An 18640-nucleotide genomic window follows, 5' to 3' on the forward strand; every position below is an offset into this window, starting at 1 on the left:
TATCTTATATTAATGTGATATTAGCTATATTAGTGTGACTATAAGATGGCCTAAAGTTTTGCTAACAAACTATATTACATGCTGTAAGAATGGTGTATTCTGATTAACAAATGTAACTATTGATTTAAATATTGTGACTATTATGCTAAAGATTATGAACAGCCTTGAACATGGTAAAATAATGGTAAAGATGCATTGTGTTAATATAACAGTTCTGACTCAAAATTTTGATTGGAAAACATTATAAATGAAATGGCGGGCGATAATATAGTTTACATTTTGCGATGATATAGGCATTCAAGCAGTTGAGATATGCTATATTGTGAAGCGGAAGTGGATTTAAATGGATACACCCTACGTAAGTGTACAGTATGCAGATAAAGTTGGATATACTTGTATATCCAACTTTATATAATGAGATGAGTGATAATATAGTTATATTTTGTGACAAAATAAACAATCAGGCAATTGAGATTTGCTATGTATCACTTCACGTGAGTATACTGAGAATAAGCTGGATATAGAGCAACTAAGCACATATGTGACATGCATTTTATATTAATGTGCCGGGTAGCTATGTTGGATGGCAACCTATTGTTTTGTGGATGATTTTTTTTTAAATATATAATTATAATGAATTAATTTGGTGAGTTATTGAACAATGGTGTCTTTTATGCTTTGTTTATGCCTAGCCCTCACCCATGGCTATTGCTTTAATAGACTTCAGAAACTTCATTGGCTTCGCAGTAAACTGTGGCCATTCTGTCTCTTAAACGGCTGCCAGCTACAGCTCTATGAATACATGGTTGTTTTCCTCTTCACTAGATATCTCGAGCACCAACAAAAACATGTCACTTCTCGTTTGTTGTTTTCCTAGAGTCCACCCCTCTGTCCGTCCACCCAAGTGGAATTAACTGTGTTTGTGTTGCAGGTAAATAAGGCGTGCAGGGCCCTAATACAGCCATCGCTCGGCAAGAGCCCAGCTGCGGCCGGGCGTCTATTCACGGCGAGGAGGGGGGCGGTGGGAGCCGTAGTGAGACCTAATCAATCAATGCCAGATTACGGCTAAAGCCACTTCCATACCCATTAAAGGAGGACAAATGCAGAATTGCAACTGAACAACTTCTAGTTTTAAGCCAACAGTGGGACTTCCTGGTTATTTATCAAAGTCATTGCTGGTGAGCCAGCATGGCTGGCCGCGCAATTGTACTTCTCAGTGAGAGAAGGAGCTCTGCTGAAAGGAGCGTGTTTATGCCCTCAGCTGTGTCGCTGTCAGCCTGCTGGAATTTACTGTAAATCACATTGCTTTTATTGCGAGATTTAGTATCTTATCCTCTGTGGGCTTCATCCACTGCGAGCTTGTCCCCATTAGGACGTTAGCCCGAGACCATAAAGGGACTTGGCTACACATCATCATATAATGTGAAACCAAACCTTTCATTTCTCTCCCTTTCGTTCACCCGTTCTCACTCTCGTCTTTGTCGCCTGCCCGTTATTCCCTCTTTAAGCCCATTCGCAGACAATCGCGACCTCAGACTGGCTGGATTCTCGCTGTCATTTCTATTATTGGAATAGTGCTTTTGAAAATAAAAATCATGATGTCATCATTTACTCACCTTTTTTTAAAGAAACATCATGCAGCTCTTTTCCATATATTCTTAAAAATTAAGGCTCCAAAACCTTTTTTTTTTTTTTTTTTACAAGGCGATAGAAGAACCATTGGTAACACTTTGCAATAAGGTCCAATTAGTTTACCTTAGTCAATGCATAGACTAATATTAACAATGAGCAACACATTTATTTACTTTTTTAAACATTAGTTAATAAAAATATAACTGTTAATTATTAGTTCATGTTAACTTGGGTCCATTAAATAATATTAATAGATACAACTTTTGATTTGAATAACATATTTATAAATGTTGAAATTAACATTAACGATGAATAATAAATACTTTATAAGTACTTTCCATTGTTAGTTCATGTTAAGTACTGCAGCTAACAAATGGAACCTTATTGTAAAGAGTAGCCACATACCATTTTTATACTATAACAGTTCTCAAAAAAAATTCTTAGTGTGAAGGACATAATAAAGAACCTTAGAACATTTTGTGCACTAGAAAGGTATGAATGTTAAAGGTTCTTTATGGAACCATGTATGCCAATAAATAAATAAAAACTTTATTTTTCAAGATTTGAATCTGTTGCTCACGCAAAATAGCAATCAGGATTGGAACGACATGAAGGTGTGCAAATAATGACAACATTTTCAATTTTGTGTGAACTATTCCTTGATCTTGGCTGTTGACCTACAGTATGGTTCATCTGAGCGCAAGCAGAACCAGACTTGTTACTCGGTTCAAGGAGAAAGTCGTAATACCAAATAAAGAAATTTTTAATTATGCTGCCATGATTTAAAGCATTACAGACCACGTTAACAAGTATTAAATTAAACACATCACTTCATGAGCTGTGCTTTCAGAGCTGGCATTGTTTGGCTTTTTCTCCAAAGCATTTGTCTCCATCGAGAAAGAAAGAACGAAAGAAAAAAAATCTCATGAAATCTCTGCCAAGCTCAGTTGAAATGATGGAAGCTGACAGCAAAGTCTGCAGGCAGAAGGTTAAAAAACAGCACATCACGTGACTGGACAAACCCCTAACCCCAGTCCTGAGGAACCAGACAATTTCAGTGTGTGTGTGTGTATGTGTGTGTGTGCATGTGTGTGTCTATCTAAGTAAACAACCTTAGAAACACATTCCTATCAAATTAGCAACTAATGCAGAGTCTACACTGCCCCGATCATTATTACTTAAATGGTTAATCAGTTGAAATCCATTTAGATAAATGGCTGTTGTTAACCACAGCATGGATGAGCGGCTGAAGTGAGGAAAAACACATTTAAGGTGTAATGTCATGCATTTAAGGACTATTTCATAACCCTCTTTAATGAGTACTTATATAGCTCACATTGGTGCTAAACTTCACCGGGTGAGGTATTAACCACTATAGTGATGGTTTACGCATATGATAATAGAGCATAATAATTTTTCATGGACAATGAGAATGGGAACGACAGATTTGATAGATAGATAAATCTAACAATATTTTTTGCAATTCCATTAGGTGGCGCAGTGCTAGTGGCTCAGAAATTGCACACTGAAACTTTATGGATAAATTAAGAAACACATATTTTTAAGTATTTATTTTTGCTTAGAATAAAGATCATGTTACTCTGACTATTCTGAAGTAAAATGTTTATTTTTAGGGATTTACCAAACCTGAATATATGAAATATGAATGTAAAGTTGACATAAAATGTGTATTTTTAATAATTTTAATTGACTTGGCTGAACCGTTATTTAGTAATAAGATCACGTGGGTCTTTGATTCGAGAATGCAATCTTTTAACAAATAAATTGTGCTGCTATGCTCTTGGTGTTTTGGTTTTTTTATCGTATTGCTGTTGCCACTATTTTGCAAAAGCAATACGGCAATTGATTACCACAGTTAAGAGTTGTTCACGATGACCAGCAATTTGCAGAAACATACCAGATGTCATTCATTTTAAATTTTTGAAGTTGGAAACTTCAACTTTTAAATCATCAATGATGTGATGTGACAGCTACCAATGAGAGCGCAGAGAGTGATCCACCACGGGATAAAACTGGATACTGCATTCGAGTAGGAACGCCTACGAGCAACCAGAGACTCGCCAACCTCCGGGTATTTAAACGCTGTCAGTATAAACAGGCTTTTATGGGGGTTTGATAAACATCCCATTGTAAAATCACTGTAAGTGGCTTATTGGTTTAACAATGTACAGCCAATTATGCCAATATGCATTGTTGTATCTCATCAGAATATTTTGATTCAACAAGCTCAAATTACTAAATATGTTATCAAAATTTCCTCACAACAAGGGAACGGTGTGCACTTGAACAGTAATTACCAATTAAACGACTAATCAATACACTAACAAGAAACCGGAGCCGTTCTCCATCCGTAGCTAATGTTATGCTAGTGTGTTATGTGTGTGTGTGTGTATTAGTGTTTTTGAGGATTTGTGGTGGATGTTAGGGCAGTGCAGGCACACACTCACGTCTCCGATGTGCTTATGTGTGTGTGTGTCTGGATGATGTGTGTGTTGACGTGCCGTAGCAAGAGTTCAGGGAGGCAGCTGAGCAAAATAATTTAGAATGTCCTGCCTGCTGACACAAGGACAAAAGGCGCAGGGAGAACTTTCTCATATGCGGCTGGGAGACAATGGCGGCCGCTCTGGCTGGAGTCTACGCAGCGGTTGTTTTCTCTCTGACCTCTCGTCCTCAGAGTGATGGTCGAAGGCAGCAGACAGCCAGGCTCTCCTGCATTACTCCTGCATCGTGCCCGTGCAGCGCGCAGGTAGAGAAACACCAATACTAATGGACAGCTTTTCTTCAGCTGTTTCTTACACTGACAACCTGGAGATTAATAACCGTCCTGATTGCATCTACAGTACTGATAGAGCTTACTGTCTCTCTCTCTCTCTCAAACGCTCTGTTCCAATACCTAGTGAGCTGCCTACATAGTAGGCAGCAATTTAGAGCAGCACTTCCAAGACTTTTCCAAAAGGTATTAAATACAGATACCAAATTCAAAGGCAGCATTGCATGTAGTCTTTTTCAGTGAATGCAATCCATGCACCAAATAAATCTAAGTTGTGCACGAAATTTTATTATATTCATAATATATTTTATTCAACATCAAAAAGTATAGATAAAAAAAAATGATCTAATTAAATATTTTTGTGTGATTTAAAGTTGGCATGAAACGGAAATTGTGATCATATTTTTTCTTCCCTATTGTGACGTATATATGAGTGAAAAAAATTGAATAAAATATAGGACGGGAATTGATTTTGCTATGTGATACAACTCAACAGCATCCTTTCCGTGCCCGTACAGAATGGGCCTTATCAGTCATACATCAGAGGAAGACACAAAAAACAGCATTATCGTAATCGATGGTCAACCAACATTATAAATATGAGTTTACATGCTTGCAAATCAGTCACTTATGAGGTTCTAACTTAGTTATGTAGGGAATAGGCAGCTCACTGGGTTTTGAAACAGAGCCATTTTATCTCTCTCGCTTTCTTTGTTCTTTCTTGTCTGGTCCAGTTTACCATTTGTGTCTGCAGCATTTAATCGGATGCTCTTTTTCCCCCCATCCTAAATTGCACGCTTCCTCTACCCTCATCACATACATATTGTTCAGACATAATGAGGGCTGCAAGGTGTGGTGGGACTCAATCAAATCAAAATTTGAGATGCAACAATAGAAAGAGGGACTCAATCGGTATCCACCGATCAGGGTCTGAAGTAGTACAGTAATTATTACCTTAGATTGCGGCAAGCAGTCTAGGAAAGGCTGAATGGAGTGGTGCTGACTGCCGACGGGCAGAACTTCTCCAAAGGCTTTGGGGCTGTACTGGAAATGGCCTGCAAACCCATCGGGGAACGCTCAGGGCCAGATCGATGCATCAACCCAAGGCCCCAGCGCACGAATGCGAGAGGCCATGCTGGGACTGTGGGATCCACAGTACACATCATGTGTCTAAACTCCAGGTCCTCAGCCAGGTCCCTCTGGGTTGTCAAAAGAGCACTGGGAGACGACAGAGAAGAGGTGTGGAGTGGTTTTGTCATGGTGTGATATACGACAGGATGTCAAACTCCGATACAAGAAGACACATCAAGATTTGCCCTTCATTTTTTCCCTTAAAAAACCTAGATGGATATACACCATAAAGGTATGATATCTACAGGTTTGTCCACAAATAAAGATAAAATATAAAATAATATATTTAATTGCGTATATTCATTTAGCTTACATTTTTATCCAAAGCGATTTGGATTATTTGTTTTAATTAGTTGATTTGTAATTAAATCCGACAATAAATAACAGCATGCAAGCATTAAAACATGCAGAATTGCTTTTACTACAATAATACAAAATTTGTATTGAAATCATCATAAGTATCATTCAATAAAGACTAAGTGCATTTTTACTTTTTTTTAATGCTAGGTTGTTGTGGTTGTTGTGTTGATATTGAAAAATGTATAGCCTTAAGGATGAGGAATAGTAAACCGCCTATTAAGTCACTAATTTCTTAATTTTATTATTATTAATTTATGTGTGTGTGTGTGTGTGTGTGTGTATATATATATATATATATATATATATATATATATATATATATATATACTATAACGTTACGTGTGTGTGTATAGGGTAGTTATACATATAACATTACGTACAATTTATGTTAGATGTGATAAATCGATTTGACGGCAATAATATATAGACATTGAGGTACAAGAGGCTGTGCAATATCCATTTATAATATGACACACTTTTTAAAAACGTTTTAATTAAAACGTAGTTCATGAATTTCCATATAAGTTAACTTAGCCACTGACATAATAGAAATAACCATAAACCATGTCTAACGTTACATGCGAATCTTACATTTATTTCTATAATTATTAGCCTACCCCCTGACTGTGTGTTTTTATATTAGCTAATGTAGTTCTGAATGTTATTTGTCTTTGTTCTGTCTGTAAATTGAAAATAGATTTAAAAAAAAAATACGATCGCCACGTTTGCTGCGCAGTGATTTAGTGAACGTTTTTCGCTCTTACGACGTGGATTTTACAATATATCAGTGATATTAAATGTTATACTCACTTATTTTACTTGTTGTGTTATATATACATCGTGTATATAGGCAAAAAGTCCATATACAGCTCATTGGTGAATAATTCCTGTCAGTGTACTGTGACAGGACAGCGAGCGCTACTCCACTCAGTGTGTTTTAGGCAAATCTGACCGTTGCTTTGAATTTGGCTCTCGCGCAGCGCGCATGCGCAATCTGCGGCACGCTGTGCTTCTCTAGAGCAGCTGTTTGGGGTTTGAAATTCCAACATGGCAGAGGCAGTGGTCAGTCTTCCCCACACTAACTTGGAATGGTTTCAAGTCGCTTAACCCGCAGAAGCATTCATCAGCGTGCCCGTCGGATCGATGCCGCTCTAACCCGAGAGGTTATCCTGTCATACTAACAGGTAAGAGTTAACCCGGCTATTTCCACCGAAATTAGGAATTAAACTGGACTAGAGGAGAGGAGCGCGAGCGCCTGCCTTTATCGCAACGCATGTCCAGTCCATGCATCACCGGGCTGAAATGAAGCGCTCGCGCTGTCCATATCTAAATACATGGATGTTTTGAAACGAGATGTGCTCGCGCGTGCGACGGGATGTTAACGCGCAGGCGGATGAAGTTGATCAATGATAGTTGAATATGATTAATTACAATTTGCATTGGAAAGTGAGAGTGGGTGGGGTTGAAATTCGTAAAAGTAACTTTCTGGTGCACCAGAGCCGCATTATAGCCTACACGATAATAATCTGAAAAAGTTTTTGCACCCTTCCTTTTTTGCGTATCATAGAAAATGTGAATTTTTTTAATTCTTGACTTTTTTTGGGACCGCAAACGTGTTTTTAAAGTAAAAAGACATACAATGCGTGTTTCCATTAAGATAATATCGTTTCTTTAAACCTGGGGAGGAAAACTGACATGAGCTCGCTGTCGTGGTCATGTGGTTTTTTTTCTCCCTTCCCTCTCTCTCTTTTTCTCTATCTCTCTCTCTCCTCCTCTCTCTCCTCCTCTCACATGTTGTCCAAGAGCTTTTGTTGGTTTTGCCTTCTTAATTATATGCATGTAGGTTAAATGAATACCTGACGAAAAGGCCCCTGGTTTTCACAGTGTAATTCGATAGCTGAGAGGAAAAAGTGGCTGTAAGCAACCTTTGGAATTCACATTTTCCTTTCTCCTGTTTGCGCCTTTGAGAAGATGATCACTAGCTCCAGTGTACATGGTACGTTGATTTATTGTTTATATTTTGGCATACACTATTACATTTGTGCTTGTACTTGCATGGTGTGGTTTGTTTTAGTCATGAAATGCGTGCTAGACTATAAACAGCAGCTATATTCACGTAACCTGTTAGATTGTATGTTAATAATGCATGCATGATTCTATAATTACACACGTATAAAGCATTCCTAATGTATATATCTTGATCTAACTTGAGCGTGTTTGCATACAAGTTGTGTAAATTTGCATATATTGCATTTATAATTATAAGAGTCGCGGGCGATATGTTTACTTCAGTCTGTCAGAACTTTGACACAATTTTTAACTTACTGTCAAAATGATGACTAGCGACTTATTTTTGAATTAAACACGATGTCTTTAAATATGTATTATCTTTCATATCTTTAAAGAAGACATGTAACATTAATATTTACTATAATCTTTGAAAATGTACTTTAATGTCGCAACCAAGCCCTTTTTTACAAGCAAAATTACTATTTTTGTTTTACATTTGCCGATTATTTTGTTTTATCTAGGCTTGAATTTGTTCTAAACCCAACTATATTTAGATTAAAATAAGTTATGCAGTTTGAGTTAATTAGCTGTTTATGAAGTTGTAGTTGGTATTTGCTTTATTGTAAATTTGCATAAAACTTCAGTCTGGAGTGATCTCATTTTGCAGTCTTTTTCAAAACAGCTTAAAATGTACTATATATATATATATATTAGTAATATATACAAAGACTTGGTTTATTCAAGCCAATTATATTATTTGATATACTAAATCAATCTAAAAAAACAATGTTTAGTGATTAGGTAGAAATTTCTCCCTGTAAATATTCACTTTTTTAGTATCAAGCACTAAGCGGGCATAGAGAAGTTACCAGAAGGAATTACTGTATGTGGCCGCATACATTTTTCAGCCTTAATATGGGACTTCATCCATCAGTGAGGTTGTATATTGCTACATTTTATGTAGTTCTTGAACACATATTTGCATGAATTTTTGATGTGCGCCCTGCATTATGCACATTTAGCTATTTTTCTATGCATGTCCTTTCTTCTTTGTACTTGTGGATATTTCTTTCCCAATACTTTAGCTCTGACTCTTAGTTCAGTGGATTTTGTCAGATTAGAATCTTGAGGTCAGAAATTGATTTGTTGAAGGTTATGCCACTGTCATTGCAAACTTGTAGTGTTTTTGTTTCAAGGCAATTGAATGTTGATTTGTTTTACATTTTCATATTCAAACCTTTGGTTTTCACTCTCAGCAAACAAACTAACTAACCAACAAAAACAAGAACTCTCCATTTTTCATTTATAATGTTAGTTATTTTCTGAATACCTCTTGCATTTGCATTTTGTTATTTAAAAACATAATCAAAATCGCCTGACTAAGACTGAAGTGTGTTTTCCAAGCCTCTTCAGCTCTATCAATAGAAAAACGCACTACATGATGAGTGATTTCATTACTGTAGAGTGTTTTTTGTGATGTGTTTTAATCAAAGTGGACATTGAGCATGTTTTTTTTGTTTCTTTCCTGTAGGGAGGTCTAATAAGCCATTAGATGTATAATGCACTACAGTTAGCAGAGGTATATTAACACAACAGGCATCAGTGACCTAATTTAGGTTTGCAGATATGAGTTTGAGGTATAAATGTTATTAATAAGTATACTTTAAGCTTTTAATATGATACTATTTTGACAAAGTGATGTGCTAGGTTGGTGCTCGGGGTGATTCCTTGTGGGCGCAGCGAGCGGCTGACGTGTGAAAGCGCTGTTATCGTTAACTGGGTCCCGGTTTAACCCCAGGCATGGCTTTATGAGCATGTTAAACGACACGACAGCTTCACACACTCCTGATTGCGCGGCACATCAGTTTGTGTGAGCCTGTATGTGTGTAGCTGTGCGTGTGAGTCCGCAGGGTTGACATGAAACCTCATGTTGAGTTTTGTGGTGTGCGTGATGACAGATGCTGACCCCTCCCCTTTTCAGCACCCTCTTTGCTTGATGTATCTTGTGTTGACATTCTAGCACAGGGCTACTGTAACAGGCAGCTCGCTATACACAGATCTATAGAAGACGTTCAGCCCGCGCGGATGATGCGGCAATTAGCAGATGCGTGCAAACAATTAGATTGATGCTTGCGATTGGGCAATATTTTGACAAGTTTCAAACATATAGTGATAGTGTTGGCTGCAGTGTTCATTAGTTAGTCATGTATTCTGATGACATCTGAATGTATTTGTATTTTAGCTGCCTGCATCATGCACTTAATTGTCTTTAACACATTATTTTAGTCAAATTCTTGCACAAATCTGTTACAGGGTCAGGCAGTAAACATATTTAGAACTAGACCGCTCTTCTATGATAAAAATAAGTATACTGTGTAGTTTCAACAGTCATGCAGTGAAAAGAATCTAAAAGCATGTTGAATGTTTTTTTCATAGTTATTTTGCATGCATTTTTAAATCTTTATTTGAGGGTTTTTTTCAACATGTAACCTATTGACTGTAATGTTCATTAGTTTGTATTCTTATGACGTTTGAATATGTACTGGCATTTGTATTTAGCTGCCTATATCATGCAGTCTATAATTGGCTCAAACACATTATTTTGGGAAATTTATTTCACAAATCTGTTAAATGCAGTATAAACATATTTAGAAAACGACAGCTTTTCTATTTGACAAATTTGTATATTGTGCAGTTTTCTGATTTTTCGGTGATTATTTTACATGGATTTTTTTAAATAATTTCATTATTTGTGAGTTTCTGTACTAGTGAAAGCAAATATTTTGCATACACTGCATTTAAAATATATGCATCTAAAAACATAAAGGCCTATATAAATGAATGTGTTTATAGCATATATTATTCACATTCATCAAACTTGCATTCATTTGAAACAAGTTTTTTGTTGACTTGCTTGTTGGTCTGATGTATTAATATTGGCAACAGTGAGGCAGCAGCATTGTTCATCAAGGAAGCGATTGAATTCTCACATGATCACATCTGTCACGATCAGTCATATCTGGTGTAAATATAATATTTTTCAATATGCAGATTTCAATTTCCTTCTGTCCTGGTGGTTTACAGACCGCTCTTTTACATATTCATAATGGCCATTAATGTTTTGAGGGTTTGTGTGAAATGCACTGTAGTTTTTAAATAGACTATCATCACACTGTAAAAAGGTTTAGACAAAAAACCTAGAACATTTATTCTGGATTAATTCAGGTCAAGTACCTTAAATTATTAAATGAGTCTAAATCAAGCTCAACTTGGTTACACTTAAATAACAACATATGAGTAAGTTGCATGTATTCTTTTTTACAGTGTATGACAAAGTCGTTCTATTGATCCGTGTTTGGCATGTAGAGCTTTTTGAAGCTAATGCATCAGGCTGGGATTGTGAGCTATTACTCATCATGGAACAATGTGGGTTATGTAGTTTTGTGGGGGGGTTTGTAATTTTGTATTTATTTATTTTTATTTACAGTAGATTGCAGCCTTATTAATTGTTTAGTAACAAAACTCATCGCAGAATGTTTATATAAGGATTCTAGGAATAACAGAAGATGAATAGTACAAGAAATATATTTTTTCAATCTGTAGGTGAGTCTTTAGCAAGTCAGTTACAGGTTAGTGGTGGGCGAATGGCCAAAAGCGTATATCATGGTACAAGTATTTGAAATCCCAGTAACTGTATCACAATATAGTTATTTTTGCGAGACATAGTAAAACAAATGGATTATACAAATAACCATATGGTGATGCATGTTTTCTGACTAATCTGAAATGATTATAATGATAAAATCTCTGATTGAAATGAAATTTTACAAATGAAACTTTTTATTTGGAAGTTTATGGACGTCACCTAAGAAAAGAATCGGGCATTAGTTCAGAAAACGGCTCGAGTTAAAGATTAATTGACTAGCCACATTCAAATCTGTTCTAAAATAGTTAATATACACAAACCTGTTTTTCAATGGTGCATGTTGTGTATTTTCGCAATGCAATGTTTTTTTTCATGTAAATAACGTACAATGGTCCATGTATGTGCCGCAGTACAGCAAGCGTCATGCTGTAGGTATACCGGGATTTGCGGTTGAGAAGCCCAGCGTTGGCAGAAGACGATGCCGTTGGTGCGTTAGACGTGTAAGTGGCCCGGGCCTCCTGGGATTGTTTGTATAAATGAGAATGACAGGTTTTATCTCAATCTAATAGTGACAATTAAAGGGAACCTTCAGACTAACTCGGCTCGCTGGCGGATGAGCACCTTGGGGGATCTCGGGGGCCGTTTCAAATTGATGAAACACTCATCCGTACAGACGGATACATTTGTCAGTCTGTGTAACAAATCTTATTCGGTACCCCCTGTCTCCGTTTCAGACAAAAGCCCAGCTCAAATGAAATCAGTAGCGGCTTGTCATCTTTAAGCAAATATGTTAAGCGTAGTCTCGCGCGCTTTTCATCCGAATGCTGAGGAAGAACCCCAAGGGAGACGGACGCGTGCAAACGCAACAAATTTCATTTCCACGCAGGGATCTCTCTCTCTCTCTCTCTCTCTCTCTCTCTCTCTCTCTCTCTCTCTCTCTCTCTCTCTCTCTCTCTCTCTCGTGGCAGCTGGCTGTGTTATCTTCGTATGATTCGGTGTGCGCTGACAATTCTTTCACTGATCTAAGTTAGAGTGCATTTGGAAGTGGTTGCAGCTGTCTGTTGCTATACTGAGAGATGTGTTTGCTCTACTGCAAAGATGAAGGACCATGAATCCTTGACATCCCCCTCCCGCTCCTCTCCACCAGCTCATTTAGACACTTTCTGTCTGTCGGCCTCTCTCTACTTCCCTTTCTGTGACTGACAGCATACGGGATTGTATGTTTTTTTTAAATGCACATATGTCTGTTATCCGTGCTATAGGCCTGTTTCTGAAATCATCCTCTGGAGTCGTGGAAGAAGAAAGTATTCGCGCTCTAGGCTGTCGTCTTTTCCTTCCATGTATCTTAAACTGCATTACATTTTCCTTTTTGTCTGCTTAAGTCAATGTTACTGGAATTTCATTATTAAGCGGTTGTTGTAGCCGTAATGACGGTATCGACCGTGGCGCTAGGATGCTCTCTATTGTGCACGGTGGCGTGAAGCAAAAATTTTCCAGGCGTTCTGCTCCAGTAAATGTTCCTGGCATTGAGATATTGGACAAAAAGGCTGTCTGATGATGTAAAAGATGTAGCGATTCATCGTAAACCTGAATAGAGGTGAAGTGCCCTCATCTCTCACCAGTTTATCGGCCTCTCCATGGGGCGAATCAACAAATGAAGACTTAAACGCGCCACACGTATTGATTTGCAGAATACTTGATTTGATTCATTTGGCTCGCTGTGGGTTATTTTTAGTCGATAATCGTGTGCAAGAAAAGACACTGAAAGGTGTTTGTCTCAGTGTCTTTTCTCTTTCATTAGGGTCACGCTAGCTGGCTCCATGTAAATGTGATGTTTTTAACATTTGTCAGGGCGGTTTGATCTGTAGTTAGCCGGCGATGTGATCTGATCAGAGGAGCGTAACCGTGATTGACAGTCAGCGGTGAGGACGCCACTGGACTCCCGTTCATTATGATACGTCTCACACACACACACACACACACACACACACACACACACACACACACACACACACACACACACACACACACACACACACACACGCATGGCAGGATAATAACAGTCAAAACAAAGCAAAATCATGTTCTGCTGACAGTTGGCTCCGTTTTAAAAGCTTTAAGTCGTTGAGGATGGATATGAACACAGAACATTATTGAACATCGTTGCTTTTGTTGATCGCAGCAATTGGTTTGGAGGAGAAATGCATGATTGTATTAGTGATTTCTCTGTTTGTATAGTTTAGGTTAGGCTGTTATATTGCTAAAAATATCTGAAAATATTTTATTACCCTTTTGATGATGTTTGATAATTTAATATTTATCTATTTGCTCTCAAATCGCTTATAAGTGTGAATTTTTTTTTTTTTACTTAATTTCAGTTAGCCATTGTAGTCATCAGTTTGGAATCAGTTTTGAATTGATTCATTGAAATGATTTCAAATGTTAAATGAAGATCCAGTTAAAATAAGAACAGCAATTTACTCGCATATATTTTTACTAAAACATTTTAATGTGTGAAACACTTCTCTGAACCGTTTCAAGCGACTTCATTGCGAATGAATTGTTGAATCAAAGTTTGAACCAGTTAATAGAAATGGACAGTTTGAACTGATTCACTGAAATGAATCAAACTTGTCAGCCTGTTGTGGTTTAAATCTGAGACAAACAATCTAAAACCATTTTAAAATCACTGCAGATATATTGAGACACTTTATTATACCGCTCAGACATATTTCAGAGATATGTAAACCATGCAAACGTGCTTCTCTATGTTTTATTTGTCTGTTTATTCCAATAGACTCACTAATCCACTACAGCCCTGAGAAAAAAAAACAAAGACGGTAAAGTTAATGCAGCGCCAGTGTTTCAAACAAACAATCTGAATTATTAGAACGGAACATAAGCGGCGCTTTGGTCCTTTTTCTTTTTTCTGCCATTTCAAACAATGAGTCGGAGCTTTTGTTTTCACTGTCCCTGGTCACTAAAGCTGTCTGGCTACATAAAGCGAAGTGGCAACGCACTGCCTGCTGGGGATTGGTTGCGAACACTCAATCCCCTGGTGGGAAAAACCAGTTTTAGCAGCAGAACTGTTAATCTAGGCAGCGCACAGATTCTCCTGCGTTCCCACATTTGCTTGAGTAATTATCATACCCCCAGTGGCAAGGAGAGAGACATCGCCTTAAATCACTGATGTCTTCATTACTCTGTTTACATTTTAATTAGACATACTAAACTTTTTGATTTTTAATGGGCTTTGCAGAACAAGACACGTTCTCTTCTTTAGTTGAAGGGAAATGAAGGAGACGTGCTGAGAGCGAACCTTGCACCTCGCCATGAAAGACAATTTACACTTTTCTGAATATTTAACGCATGACCATAATCATTTCTTCTCTGACCTTTGATGCCAAACTATCTGGTTTTGAAGTGTAGCCTACTTTTGATGCATCGCAGAGGTATTGTTCGTTACCTCGAACACCTGCAACGTCCTATTTTGGTATGAATTGACAACTGGCTACAGGATTTTATCATTTTAGCAACATAAAGGGCTTTTTTAACGCTTTTCTCAGAATTTTAGTAGTATACAAAGTCCTTAAATGCATTTGTGTCGTTGCGATTGGACTAAAATGTGAAGTTGAATAACTGTTAATCACAAGTGCATAAAAAACTGATGTCACCTGGTTTCACAGGGCTTAGAATAGTAGGATCAAGCAAGAATTGTCCATGCCTTCCATCCAGCCGAGAAATGCGTCCTTTATCATTGAACAACCTTGAGAAATGAGACGAGCAATTTCAGTCCCGCTTCAAGACGTTCTGTTGTGTATTCAGCGAGGGGTTTCTATGGCTGCTGAAGTGTTTGGAAATGCATAAAGATAAGAAACATTAGAGAAATGAATGTAGTAAAGAAATAAACTGCTGTTGAATTGAAGCAAAAAGAAGCTCTCGGGTAGAGTAGGACAAACGTGTTTGTTTTTTTCTCTTCTGTTTAGCCTCCAATGCTGCATGTGCAACAAGTTTGCTGTTGACTGGGAGCTCAAGGCTTTAGCTGACCCACAATGCATCTGAGATGCATGACTTATTTTAGTGCACTCGTATGTCTTTTGTTAAAATATAATATCCTTGAATTAGTTTGGACTAGCATTTTGTAGGGATTTAATTGAAAGAGGTTTGTCCCTATTATTACAGCCTTGACGGGAGAAACACCCGGTTTATTTTCATAGGCATCACTTTCTTTTATTGTAGGCTGCTGAAATCCCTTTCTTTAATTCATTATTTGATGTTTCATGACATTTAAATTCATGTGAATTACCCTAAGCCGGGGAAAACATGGCGAGTGGAGATCACAGTCATTTGAAGCTCGACTTGGAGAGGGAATTATATCATCTAATGAGAACATAAAATTGTAATTAATGTCTTGAAATTAGCCTCTGAGAAAAAACGAGAAAAAAAAAACGTGTCCATTGATATGCATGGCAGAAAATATTCAATGTGAGAGCCAATATTTTGGCTGTTTCTTTTTTTTTCTTTTTTTTTTCTGTATTCTGTGCCTGTGAAAGAAAGAATGAAAAAAATCCTTCAGGAATGATGAATTGAGTTATCACGTTCAGAAGCTAATTGTCTCAAATTGATATTTTGATGTACTACTAAAGATCACATAAAAGCAGTCAGATCTTAATTAGGCTGATGATCATGGGGAGACGTGCGCTATCGTGCCGATGCCGCGCACTAACTTCCCGGCGCTCTGTTCGTCCTCGGCGGAGCACGGCTGGCTGACAGGTTGGCAGTGTGCCAAGGATTGATAGGAGAAACCTTGTGTGGGGCGTCGAGGAGCCGTGTGTGAGGCCTGCCGGCAGGAGCGAACGCAGATGGGATGAGTGCTGTGGAGGTTTGAGGCATCGGGCCTTAGGAAGGACACTGCTTTGAGCATTGCAGCCGTACCGAAGCTTGCTGGCTTTAGGGGTTACGGTTTAGGGTGGGCGGTATGAACAGAATCTTATCTGATTCTATCAGTAATTTAATGTCATAGTTAAAGTTTTACTGGAAATGCAACAAAAATGATTTCTGAAACCATGTAGTAATGCCAGAGAATAATTCAGAGAATCAAATGCTTTAAGTGAAAAATAAATATTTTTTATTTACCATTTCATAGTGTTATTTTTCAGTGTTTATTTTTTTAACTTTGGTGTGTACACTTATGGCACTACAGGCAAAACTTTACATTAGCAGCACATTCACCAAACATTCTATATTCTGATATATTTTACAGCGACATATATATTTCTTACAGAGTGGTTTATTATTCAAATAGCATTAACCTGATATAACATTTTATGCTTAAACACATGGTGATCCCCTCCCCCGGCTTATTCTGGCCTTATTTATTCATATTTATGCAGTGATAAAAAGCAGGGGTGTGATGATACACGATATTGGGTTCAAGAAAATGAAATGAAACTATATTTAAGAAATCTTCAGTGACAAAATATGACTGGAAAAATAGTATTTTATTCGACAGTCACAAAATGCAAAACAATGCAGGTGCATTTTACTTATCATTTAACTGATATGCTGTCACTAACGATTATTTTGGTAATCAAGTAATCAGTCTATTATTTTTTGACGATTAATTAGTGCTGGGCGGTATACCGGTTCATACTGAAAACCGGTGTATATTTTTGTTGTGATATTAATTTTAAATATACCGCCATACCGATGTATTTAATTACACAACGTTCGGAACGAACGCTGCGCGGCGCGACACTATTTCAGACGGACCCTTTACAATGTTGCACTTCTAAGCAGCGACTGCGAGGCGAGGGTAAACCTTTTACAGTCCCGATTCGCATACTATCCGTCCTAAATAGTATGTGACATTAGTAATTGTCAATACTATTTATGGCGGATTGGGTGGATAGTATGCTCATTGGAACTGGGCGTAACAGCAGTGCTCTGGTGTTACGTTACAGGGAAGATGGATGCTGCAGAACTATGGCGTTATTTTCCTGTCAAATGTCGAGAGTGCATTATTATAGCGCGAAAGTACAATAATATAATGTGCGAGCGCGAATCTCTCTGCTCGCGTGCGGAATATAATGTGCCGCGCTCTGAGATACACGCTGCTTTTGTTAGAATAGGTCTATTTTCTCTTAGCCTGGGAAAACCCAGACCACTTCCGGCAAATTTAGTTTTGCTCTGCAAGTAGGTCTGGCAAAGAGCTCATTGAAGTCCATTTCCAATCCGTCGAAATCGCGGCACCAATCAGAAACGTTGGGGCGGGCTTTACACGATGATGACAGCACAGCGACGGTGAAGCAGATTTTTTACATTTACAAAGATGGATGCCGCTGTGGAACTATGTGTGACGGTTATAGTTGAACACCGTCATTAGAATTCTATAACCGCCAAAACAATGTTATTAAAATATTTTCTTTCACAAACATTTATCATAGAGAATGTTTAAATACTAATATCAGCTTAAGAGGGAAACGGAGGCGGAGTTAGTGGTGCGATCAGAGGCTGTTACTGCTGGAGATGATTCGGGAGAGGTCTGTGCCCCTTTACCGATCAGAGCGCGCGCTGACACGGAGTAAAGCCTTGTTTATACTCGACGCGTCCGCACGAGGGCGAAGGTATGCGGGGCAAAAATCACGTGTTCGGTGCGCAAGACCCCATTCCGCTTGCCTGTGTGCACGGGAATTTTGTAACAGCGAGCGCGGCGCCGCATCCAAGGATGAACGACTTCAAGCCGAATCTGCCCGAGCCGTTCGTCTCACACCACCGGCACCCAGTTTGCGCGTCTAAATTGCAAAGTTTTTTTTGTTAAAGTCCCTGTAAAGTCAAAATGAAGTATGTGTTCTGAGTTTGTCATATCACAGAAAAATGTGTTATTAGACACCCAGCCAAATTTGAATGATAAAAAAAGCCGGCAAGTACATAAAATAAGCTATCAAAATCTTGAAAAAATGAGCAGTAGTCTCTGCTTTCAAACGCTGGGGGCGTGTCCGCTGGCTGCGCTGAAACCACGCTCACTCGCGGTAAAGCTGCCGTCGCCACAATCAACTGTCACCCGCTAC

At 38.1% G+C, this 18640-nt stretch overlaps 1 protein-coding gene and 1 long non-coding RNA gene across 3 annotated transcripts in view; one reads left to right on the forward strand and one right to left on the reverse strand.

Annotated features, from left to right (window-relative positions):
* Positions 1–6838, reverse strand: part of LOC143723453 (uncharacterized) — a 31446-nt gene extending 24608 nt beyond the window's left edge. The window contains exons 1-2 of the long non-coding RNA XR_013197117.1: positions 6725–6838; positions 5378–5641 (exon numbers count right to left, since the gene is read on the reverse strand). This is a non-coding gene — a long non-coding RNA (uncharacterized LOC143723453). The remainder of the gene's footprint in view (positions 1–5377; positions 5642–6724) is intronic.
* Positions 6839–6962: 124 nt separating this feature from the next.
* Positions 6963–18640, forward strand: part of fign (fidgetin) — a 63685-nt gene continuing 52007 nt past the window's right edge. Inside the window, exons 1-2 of one of the 2 annotated variants that reach the window (XR_013197183.1) lie at positions 6963–7098; positions 7799–7911. The gene's annotated coding sequence lies outside the window, so the exon portion shown is untranslated. Of the gene's footprint in view, positions 7099–7798; positions 7912–18640 lie in introns of those variants that run through there. The other variant, XM_077216704.1, reaches the window with a different exon arrangement.

The sequence above is a fragment of the Siphateles boraxobius genome, unplaced genomic scaffold, assembly GCF_051911475.1.
Source record: "Siphateles boraxobius isolate OS27281-9 unplaced genomic scaffold, OSU_SipBor_1 7, whole genome shotgun sequence".
Lineage (NCBI taxonomy): Eukaryota > Metazoa > Chordata > Actinopteri > Cypriniformes > Leuciscidae > Siphateles > Siphateles boraxobius.